The sequence below is a fragment of the Mirounga leonina genome, unplaced genomic scaffold (assembly GCF_011800145.1).
Source record: "Mirounga leonina isolate KUSES-001 unplaced genomic scaffold, KU_Mleo_1.0 Mir_95, whole genome shotgun sequence".
Lineage (NCBI taxonomy): Eukaryota > Metazoa > Chordata > Mammalia > Carnivora > Phocidae > Mirounga > Mirounga leonina.
This window is the reverse complement of record NW_023270865.1, coordinates 7,490,873-7,504,958: the sequence shown is the minus strand read 5'-3', so window position 1 is coordinate 7,504,958 and position 14,086 is coordinate 7,490,873. Positions and strand designations below refer to the sequence as shown.

At 43.1% G+C, this 14,086-nt stretch overlaps 1 long non-coding RNA gene across 2 annotated transcripts in view; it reads left to right on the top strand.

The window, feature by feature from the left end:
• Positions 1 to 14,086, top strand: part of LOC118006223 — a 58,138-nt gene that overhangs the window by 10,811 nt on the left and 33,241 nt on the right. Inside the window, exons 2-6 of one of the 2 annotated variants that reach the window (XR_004677996.1) lie at positions 4,088 to 4,166; positions 4,253 to 4,383; positions 5,209 to 5,269; positions 8,318 to 8,406; positions 13,779 to 13,923. This is a non-coding gene — a long non-coding RNA (uncharacterized LOC118006223). The remainder of the gene's footprint in view (positions 1 to 4,087; positions 4,167 to 4,252; positions 4,384 to 5,208; positions 5,270 to 8,317; positions 8,407 to 13,778; positions 13,924 to 14,086) is intronic. The other variant, XR_004677997.1, reaches the window with a different exon arrangement.

Here is a 14,086-nt window from a genome sequence, read left to right as displayed (position 1 = left end):
GTTTATTGGCATATAGTTGTTGATAATAATTTCTAGTAATTGTTTCTATTTCCTTGGTGTTAGTTGTGATCTCTCCCCTTTCATTCATACTTTTATTAATTTGGGTCCTTTCTCTTTTCTTTTGGATAAGTCTGGCCAGTGGTTTATCGATCTTATTAATTCTTTCAGAGAACCAACTTTTAGTTTCATTGATCTGATCTACTGTGTTTCTGGTTTCTAATTCATTGATTTCTGCTTTAATTTTAATTATTTCTCTTCTAGTGCATGGCTTAGGCGTCATATGTTGCTTTTTCTCTAGTTCTTTAAGGTGTAGAGTTAGTTGGTGAATTTGGGATTTTTCTATTTTTTTTGAGTGAGGCTTGGATGGCTATGTATTTCCCCCTTAGGACTGCCTTTGCAGTATCCCATAGGGTTTGGACTGATGTGTTTTCGTTCTCATTGATTTCCATGAATTGTTTAAGTTCTTCTTGATTTCCTGGTTGACCCAAACATTCTTGAGCAGAGTGGTCTTTAGCTTCCAAGTGTTTGAATTTCTGCCAATTTTTTTCTTGTGATTGAGTTCCAGTTTTAGAGCATTGTGGTCTGAGAATATGCAGGGAATAATCTCAATCTTTTGGTATCGGTTGAGACCTGATTTGTGACCCAATATATGGGCTATTCTGGAGAAAGTTCCATGTGTGCTCGAGAAGAATGAGTATTCTGTTGTTTTAGGTGGAATGTTCTGTAAATATCTATGAGGTCCATCTGGTCCAATGTATCATTCAAAGCTCTTGTTTCCTTGTTGATTTTCTGCTTAGATGATCTGTCCATTGCTGAAAGTGGAGTATTGAGGTCTCCTACAATTAACGTATTGTTATCAATATGACTCTTTATTTCGGTTACCAGTTGGCTTATGTAGATGGCTGCTCCCATGTTGGGGGCATAGATATTTACAATTGTTAGATCTTGTTGGATAGACCCTTTAAGAATGATATAGTGTCCTTCTGTGTCTCTTATTACAGACTTAAGTTTAAAATCTAATTTGTCTGATATAAGAATTGCTACCCCAGCTTTCTTTTGAGGTCCGCTGGCATGGAAGATAGATCTCCATCCCTTCACTTTCAGTCTGGATGTATCTTTAGATTCAAAATGAGTCTCTTGTAGACAGCATATGGATGGGTCCTGTCTTTTTATCCAATCTGCAACCCTGTGCCGTTTTATGGGAGCATTTAGCCATTCCTGTTGAGAGTGATTATTGAAAGATATGAATTAATTGTCATCATGTTGCCTGTGAAGACGTTGTTTTTATAGATTGTCCCTGTAAATTTCTGTTGTATATCACTCTTGGGGTCTTTCTCCTTCTATAGAACCCCCCTTAATATTTCTTGCAGGGCCGGCTTAGTGGTCACATATTCTTTCAGTTTCTGCCGGTCGTGGAAGCTCTGCATCTCTCCATCCATTCTAAATGAAAACCTTGCCGGATAAAGTATTCTTGACTGCATGTTCTTCTCATTTAGTACCCTGAATATGTCTTACCAGGCCTTTCTGGCTTGCCAGGTCTCTGTGGATAGGTCTGACATTATTCTGATGTTCCTCCCTCTCTACGTAAGGAATCTCTTCCCCCTAACTGCCCTTAAGATGGTTTCCTTGGTTCTAAGATTTGCAAGTTTTACTATTACATGCCGGGGTGTTGGCCTGTTTTCCTTGATCTTGGGAGGGGTCCTCTCTGCCTCTAGGACGTGAATGTTTGTTTCATTCCCCAGATTAGGGAAGTTCTCAGCTACAATTTGCTCAAATACATCTTCTAGTCCTCTCTCTCTCTCCACTCCCTCCGGGATTCCAATTATTCTGACATTGGAACGCCTCATGGTGTCACTTATTTCTCTGATTCTATTTTCATGGATTCTGAGTTGTTTTTCCCTGGCCTCCTCTTTTCCCTTTTTATCTATTATATTGTCTTCCAGATTGCTTATTCATTCTTCTGCCTCACTTACCCTAGCTGTTAGATTATCTAGATTGGATTGGATCTCATTGATAGCATTTTTAAGTTCTGCCAATTCACCTTTTATTTCTGCCCTTAGAGACTCTATGTTGCCATTAATTGATTTCTCCATTCTAGCCATTGTCTTCACAATTGCTAGCCTGAATTCCATCTCCGACATCTTGGTTATATCTGCATCCATTTGTAAATCTGCAGCATAAGTCATAATCTCTGAGTCTTTTCTGTTTTGGGGGCTCCTCCTCCTAGTCATTCTGTTGATGGGTGTTTGAGGGAATGTGTAGAGTCCAAATTATTGACCAGAACCCAAGCAAGATGCACCTGTTTTATAGGGACCTTAGGGTTGCTGGCCTCTTGTTTTCCCAGCCTGTCTTCTGCGGGAGGGGCCTGCCGCGCTGTTACTCAGGCAACCCTGTTTGGGCAGAGTTGCCCTGCACCCCTATGGCGGGGGATGGGCTCAGTGGGAATCAGTCTTTGGGGCTTTTGTTCTCTGGCGCCTTTCCCTGGAGGCTATCCGCGTCTCTTCCGCGAGTCAGAGCAGAAGAGACCGTTTCCAACCCTCTGCCTCAGAGCAGAGACCGCAGTGTGTTCTTCAGTGAGCTCTGCAGGCCACACCGTCTCCATTTCTGTCCATGCTGCTATAAACTGCAGCGGCCTGGGTTGTGCGCCCCTCCGCAGCGCTCCCAGTCCTGCCTCCAGGTCGGGGCACGTCTCTGCCCTTTGTGCTTCTAAAACCGCCAGCCGCTCCCAGTTCGGACGTGTGCGACCCTGCTGCTCCAGGTTTCCAACCTGGGGGCTGCCCTAAAGTCCTTTCCCTGCCGCTACCGCTACCGGTCTGCGAGTCTGTGCCCCGTCCCCAGCGCATGAGGCTGTCACTCACCGGCGGTGTAGGATCCCCACGGCCAGGCACCCTCCTGCTGCCGTTTATCCTCCAATATCTGCCCACAGAATCACGGCTCCCTGCTTTGTACCTGGAAACCAACCGCCTGCGATATTCTGTTTGTAGAGATCCAGATCTTCTTACATCTCAGGCTGGTTTCGTGGGTGCTCAGAGGGGTCTGGTAGATATCCAGCTCAACTCCGGGGACCAGTTGAAATAGGGTCCCCTACTCCTCCGCCATCTTTCCCCCCTCTGAAGCCATTTAATTTCTTCAGATCTCATTTTCTTGGACCAAACTGAGACATTTGGATTAGATCTCTAAAACTGAACTCTCAATAATCCTGTAATCCCTTTCTATTGTTCCGAGAAAGCAAAACACTGAGCAGCCAGTTGCCCATCTATAGGGCCGCAGGTGCCCCTTAGCTGCCAGGTGCATAGCTGTCCTTGGGGTCCAGATGTGCCAGTACCCTGGGGACCCAGTGCTCCTTCCCTAGAATAGTTTCTTCAAGCTAAAAGGTGAGACCTCCAGCCCTCAGCGTGCCTGGGTGTTTTCTGGATTCTTTCTGATGCCACCTGTATTTATAGGAATGTGTATAATTATTTCATCATGTGATGTATTTAAAACTATGCCAGGATCAGGATATATTTTAACCTGAGCAAGTGTTCCTCTGTTAGAGAATTAAATTTTTTTGTGATGTTCTTATGCTGCCTTGAATAATCTCTGCATCCCTCGATACTGCTTCTTGGATTAGTAAACCACTCCGTTTTTATATACATTGGGTTGGAAATTTGGAAACTACTATTTATGTAGTTGGTCTCCCATTGAGGTTCATTGCGAAGGGAAGAAAAATGGAACAAAAGTCTCCTGTACTATAATTGAATTTTCTCTAAGTTTTCTAACCACCATTATGTGGGATTGAGCACTATAAAAACGTCTAAATTTTAGCTATGCTGCAGTTAAACCAATAGACTAAAACCTAGTTTGAATCGTACTGTGAAATTGCATTATTCTAGAAATAATTCCAGTACAAATGCCATAAAATATGATGATTTTTTTGGGGGGGATTTAGGCTTGCCCCCCCAATTTCCTCTCAGATGGTCTTATGACATTTTATGGCAGTTCAAAGCTGATTTACAACTGATAAGATGCATTAGTCAGACGTTTATTCATCTGCCAAATTTGGTATCGATTGAAAATGTTTTACATTTCCTATCTGTTTTGTCAGTAGTTTTAGGTTTCTTCCTGCCATGGGCTTCTGGGCTGTGCTCTGGCTTTGTTCCTGCTTATCACCTCCATCGATCGATCAAGTATGAGTTCCAGTTGATTATTATTCATTAAGTCTTCCTTTAAAATCATCCAGAGAACGTTAACTCCTATCTGTCATGTATTTCAGATACTCTGTTTGAATCCCATGGAACCCAGAAATGAAGCTTGATTATTTTCAGGGAGAAGAATGATCTCAAACATGTGACTTGAAGCGACCAAGAAAGCAAAGAACACCTGCAAACTGAAAAGGGACAAAATGTAAGGGCTCACAGGAAGTCAGAGATCGGATTGCATCATAGAGAGACTCCACAAAATGTCTTGACCTTACAAAAACACTTTGCTAGATGTAGTATGCAAATGCTGTTGTGTGTTCTACAAAGCCGAGACCCTGCCCTATGGTTGCTTATGGTAAAAACCCATCTTCCAATACTTACTGTAGCTGAAATTCAATGCAAGGCTCGGGGAAACAGAATTCTTAAGAAGTAACCCAATCCATCCATCTAGAGATGATCATCTCCACATGAAAGTACTGAATCGTTTTCCTGCCAGTTAGGTAGAGCTATGTCCTTTTGAATATAAAATTCTGTAGGTACAGGTTTAATGCATTTGTGCTGCTGATGTATGTATGAATGCTGATGACGAGAGCTTTTTCCCCTTGTTTGGGTTTCCGGAGAGCTCCCCACAAAGGGTGGGTGTTTGTGGAAGTAGTCTGGATCCCCTCTCCCTGCTGATGGGCTCCTGGGGAAGCAGCATCGCCTAGGATGGGAACTGGATAGCCACTGTCCATGCTTGTGCCATTTGAGTGGGGGAGGGCAAAGTTCAAGGACTTTGCTTGTATCTGGAAAGTTCTCTGGCTCTGGGGCCGTGGCTGGTACCGGCTCTCCTACTTCCTGTTTCCCACTTTTTCAGGTTTCCCTAGGAGGAGGTGCCTTCTCTCTCATTCTCACACTTTCTCTGTGTAGTAATGAGGGTCTGAGATAGGCCTGTGGTCCTGCACTTCCCTGAGTAAGTCTCAAGGTTTAGCACGGGAGGGAGAAGCTTCACTGGAGCCTCAGCTCAAACTGTTCTCCAATCCTGTTTTAGGTGAGGACCTGATCCCTCGATCCTCACTGTGGCCATTTCCCCCTCTGCTTTTAATCTACAGGTAAGAAGGAGCGAGCATTAGGACTCCCACTCCTTCCCAGGCTCCAAAGTATCAGTTTGTTGTCTGAAGATCCCAGGAAGGCCAGCATCTGTACTTGGCTATTCTGAGTAACCCCCTGTCCGGGTGATAGGATGAGCAAGAGGTCTTTATGGAGGCAATACTTTTGGGAAAGCCTAAATAAGTGCCAACACTCAGGGGGTTTCCAAGCAGGGTCGTGGAATCAGAGATGGTTCAGAGGTGAGAACAGCATCATCAGACAGATGTACAATTGTCCAGTGATAAATACTCACAGGTTTCTGAATCATGTCAATGTTTGGCCTTCCTTTGGTTCTCAGAACCAACACAGGCAAGGTTCCTGGTGACCCCCAATCTTTCATTTAACGCTTCCCTCTCTCCCTTTCCACCTGCCTTTCTCCTCTTTGAAATGAGGGCTTAGCCATTCACAGTAAGAACAGTGGGTTAAGGCATATCTTGATAATAGTTTTTTTAAAACCACATAAATTTGAAACTGCTTATGAATGATCACAGTGAGCACATAAAGGGGATATATACATAAATCCATGTATGTATGTGTGTGCACGTCTGTTACACATGACAGATGGAATATACATGGATATTTATATGCAAATATATGCATATGAAATATATATATACATACATATGTGTGTTTTATCCTTTTTTTTAAACAAAAATTTGAAGGTATGCATTCTTCGCTATTTAGGGCCCCTGCTAAATTTTAAACGCATCTGAAATTTTAGAAGGATATGTATCATCTCTTTGGAAAGTTCATGATACTTATTCATTCATTCATTCATTCATTCATTCATTCATTCATTCATTTTCTGGTGGAACAAAGCTGGTTTACTAAATAATTTGTAGCCAACAATTGAGGTAACAATCTGCAGGATTTCAAAGAAACCCAGTCTTTTGGAATGTCTGGGTTTGCCCAATGAAATCACGAATCTTTTCTTAGGTGATATACCTTAGCATGTTTTAGAGTATTTTCCATGGAAAACAGAAGTTTTCCATAGTCAGATAACTTTGGGAAATATTGTGTTAAAGTTAAATAGGTTTCTTTGCAGTAGGAGTAGCCAGAGACTAATAAACTAGAATATATTATGGATTTCTAATGTGCTATAATAGTGGCAGAATGGAAATCATCATTCCTCCAAAATATATCGGACCACAGAACCCTTTCTTCAAGGTGCATCTAATTGGACTAGTGTTTTATAGGACAAACTTTGGGAAATGCGTAACTAAATGCATCTGAAAAATCCCTATCTTCCCCTTCTTAAATATTACCTTACCTGTATTTTAGCTGTCTTTTGTTTTTCTTATGGCATATTTTTGCTGACTTACTTTTTAGATGTGTGTTTGTCTTCTCTCTCATGCTTAATCTCTTTCCTTTACATCCCACTGAACTTCTCACTCTGTGTCTCTTCCTCCCTTGCATCCTCCCCCAGCATAGTGTTTTTCTTGAAAGAGACATCGAATCCACATTTGTTGAATTGACATATGCCTCTACATTTGATTTCTCTTAGTTTATTTTTTGCTGAAACCCCTGTCCCCCAGAACCCCCAACTAACTTTCTTAAAACAAAAGGAAAGAGTAGTTGTACTTGTTAGGAGATTTCAGGGAGAGTGGCCACAAATAAACTATTCATGTCAGAGAGGGAAATGTAGCAATTATCTTATTAATAGCAGTGTTGTGAGACACCAGACTCCAGATAGCCCCTGAGCCATGGTTCACATGCCAGGAACTGCTCTTCTGCTACAGCTGGTGGTCATCTTTCCTTATCTGAGAAGGTCAGATTCTGATGATGAGCCAACACCTCCTTGATTCTCCTCAGATTTCAGGCCCTTGGACAACAGTGGCAGAGAGGGCCATTGTGTGGCTAAGGACGCAAATGTCCAAACACAGAGCGCATATCCTGTTCACCAACACCATCCCTGGGAACTCTTGCCTCCTTAGAACTTGGTTAAAGAAATGCCTTTTGAGACAATTTATGTCCACTTGTTGCTTGTCCTAGTATATTGTAACATTCCTAGACACCAATGAAACAAGATAAAATGAAAATCAAAAACAAAAAATGAAAAAAGTCAAATCTTTGTTTTCACTTACTTACATGCGTTAAGGTTTAGCCAACAACCCAAGCTCCAACATGTATCATCTTTAAAAATAAAACAAGATTTGCCCATGTGATATTGTGACATAATAAGAAATATGTACTTGGTCTTTGTCCCTAGTTCTTGGCACAGACCTCCTAAGACCCCTGGAATTTCCCTGTAGAAGTGAGAGGAGCATCTTCTGTTATTCATCATAAAGCTCTTTCAATGATATTTGAGTTCATGCTAATTAGGTGACTGTGGAGGAGGGGGCTGGTTGCCAGAGAAGTCAACCTCCAGGGAGTGAAGAGGGGCTGGAGATTAAGCTAATTACCAATGGCTAATGACTTAATCAACCATACTTACATAATGGAACCTCCACAAAAACCCTAACCAACAGGGCTCAGAAAGCTTCTGGGTTGGTGAGCACATCGAAGTGCTGGGAGGGTGGTGTGCCCAGAGAGGGCATGGAAATCTCTCTCCCTGCTTCCCCCTTATACATCGCCTTTTGCGTCTCTTCCATCTGTATCCTTTATAATAAAGCCCCCAATAGTAAGTAAAACACTCCTGAGTTCTGTCAGCTGTTCCTAGCAAATTATTGAACCCGAGAAGGGGTTCATGAGAACCCTTCATTTATGGCTGTTCAGTTGGTCATAAATACCAGAGGCCAAGACTTTTTGGTCAGTGTCTGAAGTGGGGGCAGTCTTGTGGGACTCAGCCCTTATCTGTGGGGTCTGTGCTAATGCCAGGTAGTTAGTATCAGCCTTTCTTGGTATGTAAAACCTGCATATTAAGTGTCAGAGATGTGGTGGGTAACAGAAACAGGAGTTTTGTTTTAGCCTAGATACAGGTTATGATTTTTAACTCAGGGTCCGTGTGAGGATATTTTGTGCTACAAGTGACAGAAATGCAACTCAAATTGACATTTGTTTCCTACATCCAGGTGCCTAGGTTTGAGGGGCACATGCAGTGACATCAGGATGCTGCCTCTCTAGCTTTTGAATCTGCTTCGTCAAATTTCTTCCTTCTCAGGTAGGTTCTCCATGTGTTGTCAGAGGTGGCTGCCAGCACACCTGGGCTCACGTCTTCCCAGCGATGAAGCTGGGAATGCACAGAGAGTGTCTCCTTTCTGATGCTTCCAGCAAAGTCCCTGTTGGGGGAGGTGACCTAAGTGGCTGTCTGTCCCTGAAGTAATTAATCACTGTGGTCAGGGGCTTGTGTTTCTTAGATGGACCAAGCCTGGGTCATGAGTCTTAAATGCATTGATTGGAAAGAGTTTCCCACAAGGGGTTCTGTTACTGGAAGAAATTGGGGGGAAGGGAAAGTGGGGGGGAAATAAAAGCTATAATTACAACAGTCCATCCCAGCAACCTTTCAGAATGAAGCGGGAGGCAGTCTCAAGTATCCCTATCATTGGGTTTCTTTACTCAAGCTGCTAGACTCACTGGTTTTATGCCTGCCAATATTTTCTGTGGTGAAAAACGTGATCAAGAGGGTGCCCCTCATCAACATCTAAGTGACTCTTTCACACATCTATGCCCAGGAGACATTTTTCATGACATAGTTGAGGTTCAGTACTTACATTACTCATGTTTGGAGTCCATTAAACCCATTTGGAGTAGAGCAGCAAGCCCTTGCGAGGCTCACGGTTTGGGGCCAGTGGTGCTCTATAGATATGTCACCATGAAACCGGAAGCACTGGGGGGTGGCCAGTGTCACTGCACCTGGTAATTGAATGGTGTGTTGTATTGGCGCCATTCTGTTACTAAGAAACAGATACTCTTCAACCGAATTGCACGGAGAAGCAAAAACTGATTGTCAACAAATTTGTGGCTTGGATGTTATTACTCAGAATAAATTGCAAGGGGAAAATGGCCTTTATGAGGGTGTTGATATATTTTTAATAGAAAACCTCCATTTCTGATGGAGTAGATTGCAAATGTTTCCCAGGAAAAATGGTACAGTAGGTTTATCATATAAGTGCTTTCTGCTGGTTTTAGTAAATTGAGTTCCTTCAGTGCCAGGAAACTGATCACATTTCTAAACAAGAGACATAAATACACCCTCGATCACTGAAATTTTAGGCCATTTACATACAACGCCATCATTTTTAATTACTAGGAAAAATTTTATGCAAGAAAAACAACTATTTGAGCTCTGTGGAAGAGATGGAGAGGAAGAAATCATTCTCTTGAAATGTGTATATTTTTAATTCTTCACTTTGAGTGTTGACCTAGACATGAAGTGGTTTGTGTGGGCACAGCGGTCTTTGATCTTGTTCTTCCTTTCACTGGAGATCAGTGTAGACCCAGTAGTTGTGGTGGAGTGTACCACGTCTGGTCATGCAGGCTGGCGGGCCAGCAGAGGGAGCAGAAGGCAGTCAGGTGTTCCTGGGGTGAAGGCAAGCAGCAGTCTATTGCTCTGACTATCCGCACCATGGCGCCCCCTATCCTGTGTGGGCCACACTGCCCCGAGGAAATGGAGTAGGCAAAGTCCTAGTGGGGCAATGAGGAGGCATCCCTGTCTCCTCTTATGCCCCAGGGCTTGTCTGAACTGGAGCAAGAAAGAAAAGTCAAGTGTGATGAAGCGTTGGAGAAACCCATCTGGAGAATGAGCAGAGTGAGCAGCACCCTCCTGACCGCTACTTGACTTCTTTGGACAATTGCTGAAGGGAACATAGATGCTTCCAACTCCGAAATGGCACTGAAACCATGAGGTTCTTTCCCATTTCCGGGTACCAAGCAGTGAGTCACGTCACACATGCAGGCTGACGTAAGCCTCACAACAGTGTCTGACAGGCACACTCAGGACCCCTCTCTACAGTAGCTGAATAGGGCCTCCCATATAACACTTCAGGTGGACGAAAGGATGTGTTGAGAGCAACTAGGTCTGCATTCTGGAGTGAGACAGATAGACAGAGATGGATAGACATATGGATATACATATATATAAATTATGAGATAGCATAGTATAGCATGCAATACATGTAAATTATTAATAGGTATGCAATACATATATATGTGTAATATGTTATTAAATTACTTATATATGCAATATGTAATATATTAATATGTTACATGTTATATTAATACACAAAACACAATACATTTCAATATTAATAATACAGCTCTACCATTCATACTATGTTATGTATGATGTATGTGTCGCTCATGTATTTATTGAGACACACAAACAATGCAGTGGGATGGGCTTCCAGTTTTGTTCCTTCTCAGGCAGTGAGTTCATGGCTCCATGTTTTGGGAGGAGCTCCTCTTCTGGCCCTCTTTGGCCTGGGGGGCTTCTCTCAGGATCTGCTGACCCTCCTCCATGCTCCGTGGCCACCTGGTCTACCATTTGCTCCCTCTGTAAGGCCCCAGTGACTAACTGCAGAGTAGTACAGTCTCAGCTTAGGTGACTTGCATTTAAGAATAGTCTTTGGTAATAGATTTTTCCAAAAACTCTGCCTTTCTTCCCTGTGTCTCTAAAGTGCATAGAAGGGATGATTCCCTCACCATGGAATACAGAGAACTATCCTTGGAGGTGGTCCTTCCACTTGTGTATGGTTATTTAAACTCAGGTTTTCATCATTTTATCATGATGACTTGGGGCTACTCTCGAATGTCCTCTGGAGGCAAGTTCATTTTTTCCTGAATGAGTCCTGTGATTAACCCAGAACCTGCACAGTCCCTTACGTCCCATTCTCTGGGGGGCCTTGAGCTTCAGGTGTCCCTGACTGGTGAGTGTGGAGAGGGTTTGGGCAAGGACTGTCTCCAGACGAGCTACACAATGGCAGTGTGGCTTCCGTGCAGGTGGAAGGTTTGGTTTCCTCTGCTCCTCCCCTCTCGCCTGTTGGCTCACTGAGGGAAGCCACCTTTGCCTCTCCGAAGGCTCCCTGGGTCCTCCTCCTTTTCACTGTGGTGGTCACACCACTCTCTCTGTGTTCAGTTCTGTCGGTGGCTGGTGTTTCTCCGGCTTCTCAGCTCCATTGGACCCTGTTTCACCCTCAGAGAGGCGGGTTGTATGCCAGAGGGTGCTTTGTGCTTTGGGAGTGGTGGGGCCTTAGCTGGGGGTCCACCAGCTGGCGCATCTCCTGTCTAAGTCCTTGTATGGTTTCATGGTGTTTTGCCTGTATATAAAATGTTAGGAACATAATTTATTCTATAGGTAAAATCGCTCCTCCATGGAGCACATTTTTTTTAGTTATTGAAAAAAATGTTCCACAAATTCTCTACGTAATGTAATATTATTTCATTGGAAGTATGTTAATTTTAGGGTAAGAGACTGCAGAAGGATGGTGTTAATTTGTGATTTATCTGTCTCTGGGAAAAAAATTAAGAGAATGGCCTTGTCTTTAGATTCGTTTGGGCTTATTTAATCTTTAGTCAAAGAACCTCCCTGTATTAGTTTTCTGGGGCTGCCATGACAAGTTACCACAAACTCGGGGACTTAAAATGAGAGAAGTTATTCTGCCACATATGGACACATAGATAGATATACACCCGGGGAGAACACCATGTGAAGATGAAGGCAGAGAGGAAATGCCAAAGATCACCAGCAAACCCCCAGACACGAGGAGAGAGGCACAGAGCAGACTCTCCCTCACAGCCCTCAGTGGAGCCCCCTTGGCAACACCTTGATCTTGGACCTCTAGCTGCCAGACCTGGGAGACAATACATTTCTGCATTGAAGCCCCCCGAGCCGGTCTGCGGAACTCTGTGCGGTAGCCCGAGGAACTAAAACAAGAAGCATTTAGGGTTGATTTTCTTCTGTGAGATGGCCTGAGTTCTGAACAATTAACTTCAAAAGAACTTTTTGAGCACAACTCATTTGTCAGTTGGGAACTGCCTTACAGCAAAGCAAAAGCTCTATGTCATGTTGACAATTATTTGGGACACGCAGTTCTCAGTTCCCGAGAGTGTTCAAGATGATATTTTTAGTGAGTTTTAAGTGATTGGAGTATCTTAAAACAGGTTGTCAAAAGAATAATATGTTAGATTTTATAGCTCTTTTGACCTCCTTGCTCTTCTGCTTTATCTTTATTTTCCCTTTAGAATTACCCTTTATAAATGTTTTTCCCTTAGAATTTTTCATTTGTTCAGAACTACAAATCAACATAATTAGATACGGAGGACTCAGCTGAAAGTAAAAGCAAATTAATGTATATGTTAAAGGAACATTTTGTGCAGTTTTTCCTCTTCCAATTAGCCCAATTAGTCAGTGACATCTAGGACTGGTCTTCCAGAAAGAATTACGGGCCGAAAGTCCAGTTCTCCACTTTAACGAGTTGTTCCAAGAGAGCGGTCATCCTGCATGAATTGATAAGTGCAAGATGTTCTGGGTAATAATTCCAAGTGTTTATGCTGCTCTTCCATTGTTCATTAATTTTTGTCAATTAAACTTAAGGCTTTACAAATTTGAAAGAAGTAATAATTCACCGGTTATGTGAAACTCCCCAAAAAGGTTACAGTTCTCTAACATTGTACGCTTTTTCCTCCCATACCTCTCAATATAGACCGTAGTGCACACGCTCAAGTACGTGCATATGCAGAATCCGTGTGTGCGTGTGCACATACACACACACGGTTCTTCCCTTTAATTCATAAGTGGGCAAGATTAGGGAGAGCCAACAGAAGAGTCGTAGTCTCTGCAGTTGGCACTTGTTCAGTATATAGCACGCTGCCTAGATTCGCCTCCTGAGAATAAGAATGTATCTGTTTCACAACCAGGAGAACTTGGAACTAAGAAATGATGATTATGCTCTTCTACAACCTGGTAGCTGGAGCTCGCCTTAATGAGTGGAAAAGTACAAGGAAGCATCTTCATAAAAAACTACTTTGAAATGGTAACCTGGTGTCCAGCCGTTATCAGCTCCCAGGTTCAAATTGAAGTCACATTTTCTTTTAGAGGGACACGACTTCCCCCTGAAGGTGCCTGCCCCCCTTAAATAATCTCCTGGGTATTTTGGGGACGTCTGTGGATTTGGGATCCACTCTCTCATGATCCGCTCTCTCGTAGTGGCCCTCATGGGGAGTGCCCTCTTTGGTGAAGGCTAAAGGGCCATTACTCTGGCCTGAGAAAGGGGCGTTACTGAACCCCTTTGCCCCTCTGTCTCCAACATAAATCAAGCCCTTCCATTTAGAGCCCATAGCACAGTTGAAATCAGGCTGCATTGGTAAAGTTCTACTGAATGTCTATGGGTAAAAGAAGAGAAATACAACACCAAGAATAGTTTACAATGGTTATGAGATGTGGTTTTTAGAGGGAGTCACTCCCCTGCCATTATATCTACACATTCAAAGTCCATCCACTACAAGGTTAAAGAGAAGACGGTGTTCCCCTTCACCCCATTCTAAACTTCATCTCTGAAATCTTCATTCTGTGTTCCCATATCCACCTCTTCCCAGGGAAATGGATGCTGGGAATATACTCATCCTAACAAACTGCTCAGTTCTCACTGTGGGGGCTCCGAAGATAATCACTCTGGAAGAGGAGAGTTCAACACCAGGATGTTCTCCACGGTTCAGGACAGTTCATGCAAATAACACCAGGGTACGTGTTAACAGTCTTACGCAGCTTTCATCTTGCCAAGCCAAATTTATTTCCTTTTATAGCCCAGACTCCAGCATTAGGGGAAGATCCACGTCTTCACGATTTTCCTGAAGTTCCAGGTCTCAAATTAGAGCATCCAGTGTTTTATTGGGAAAGATTGACA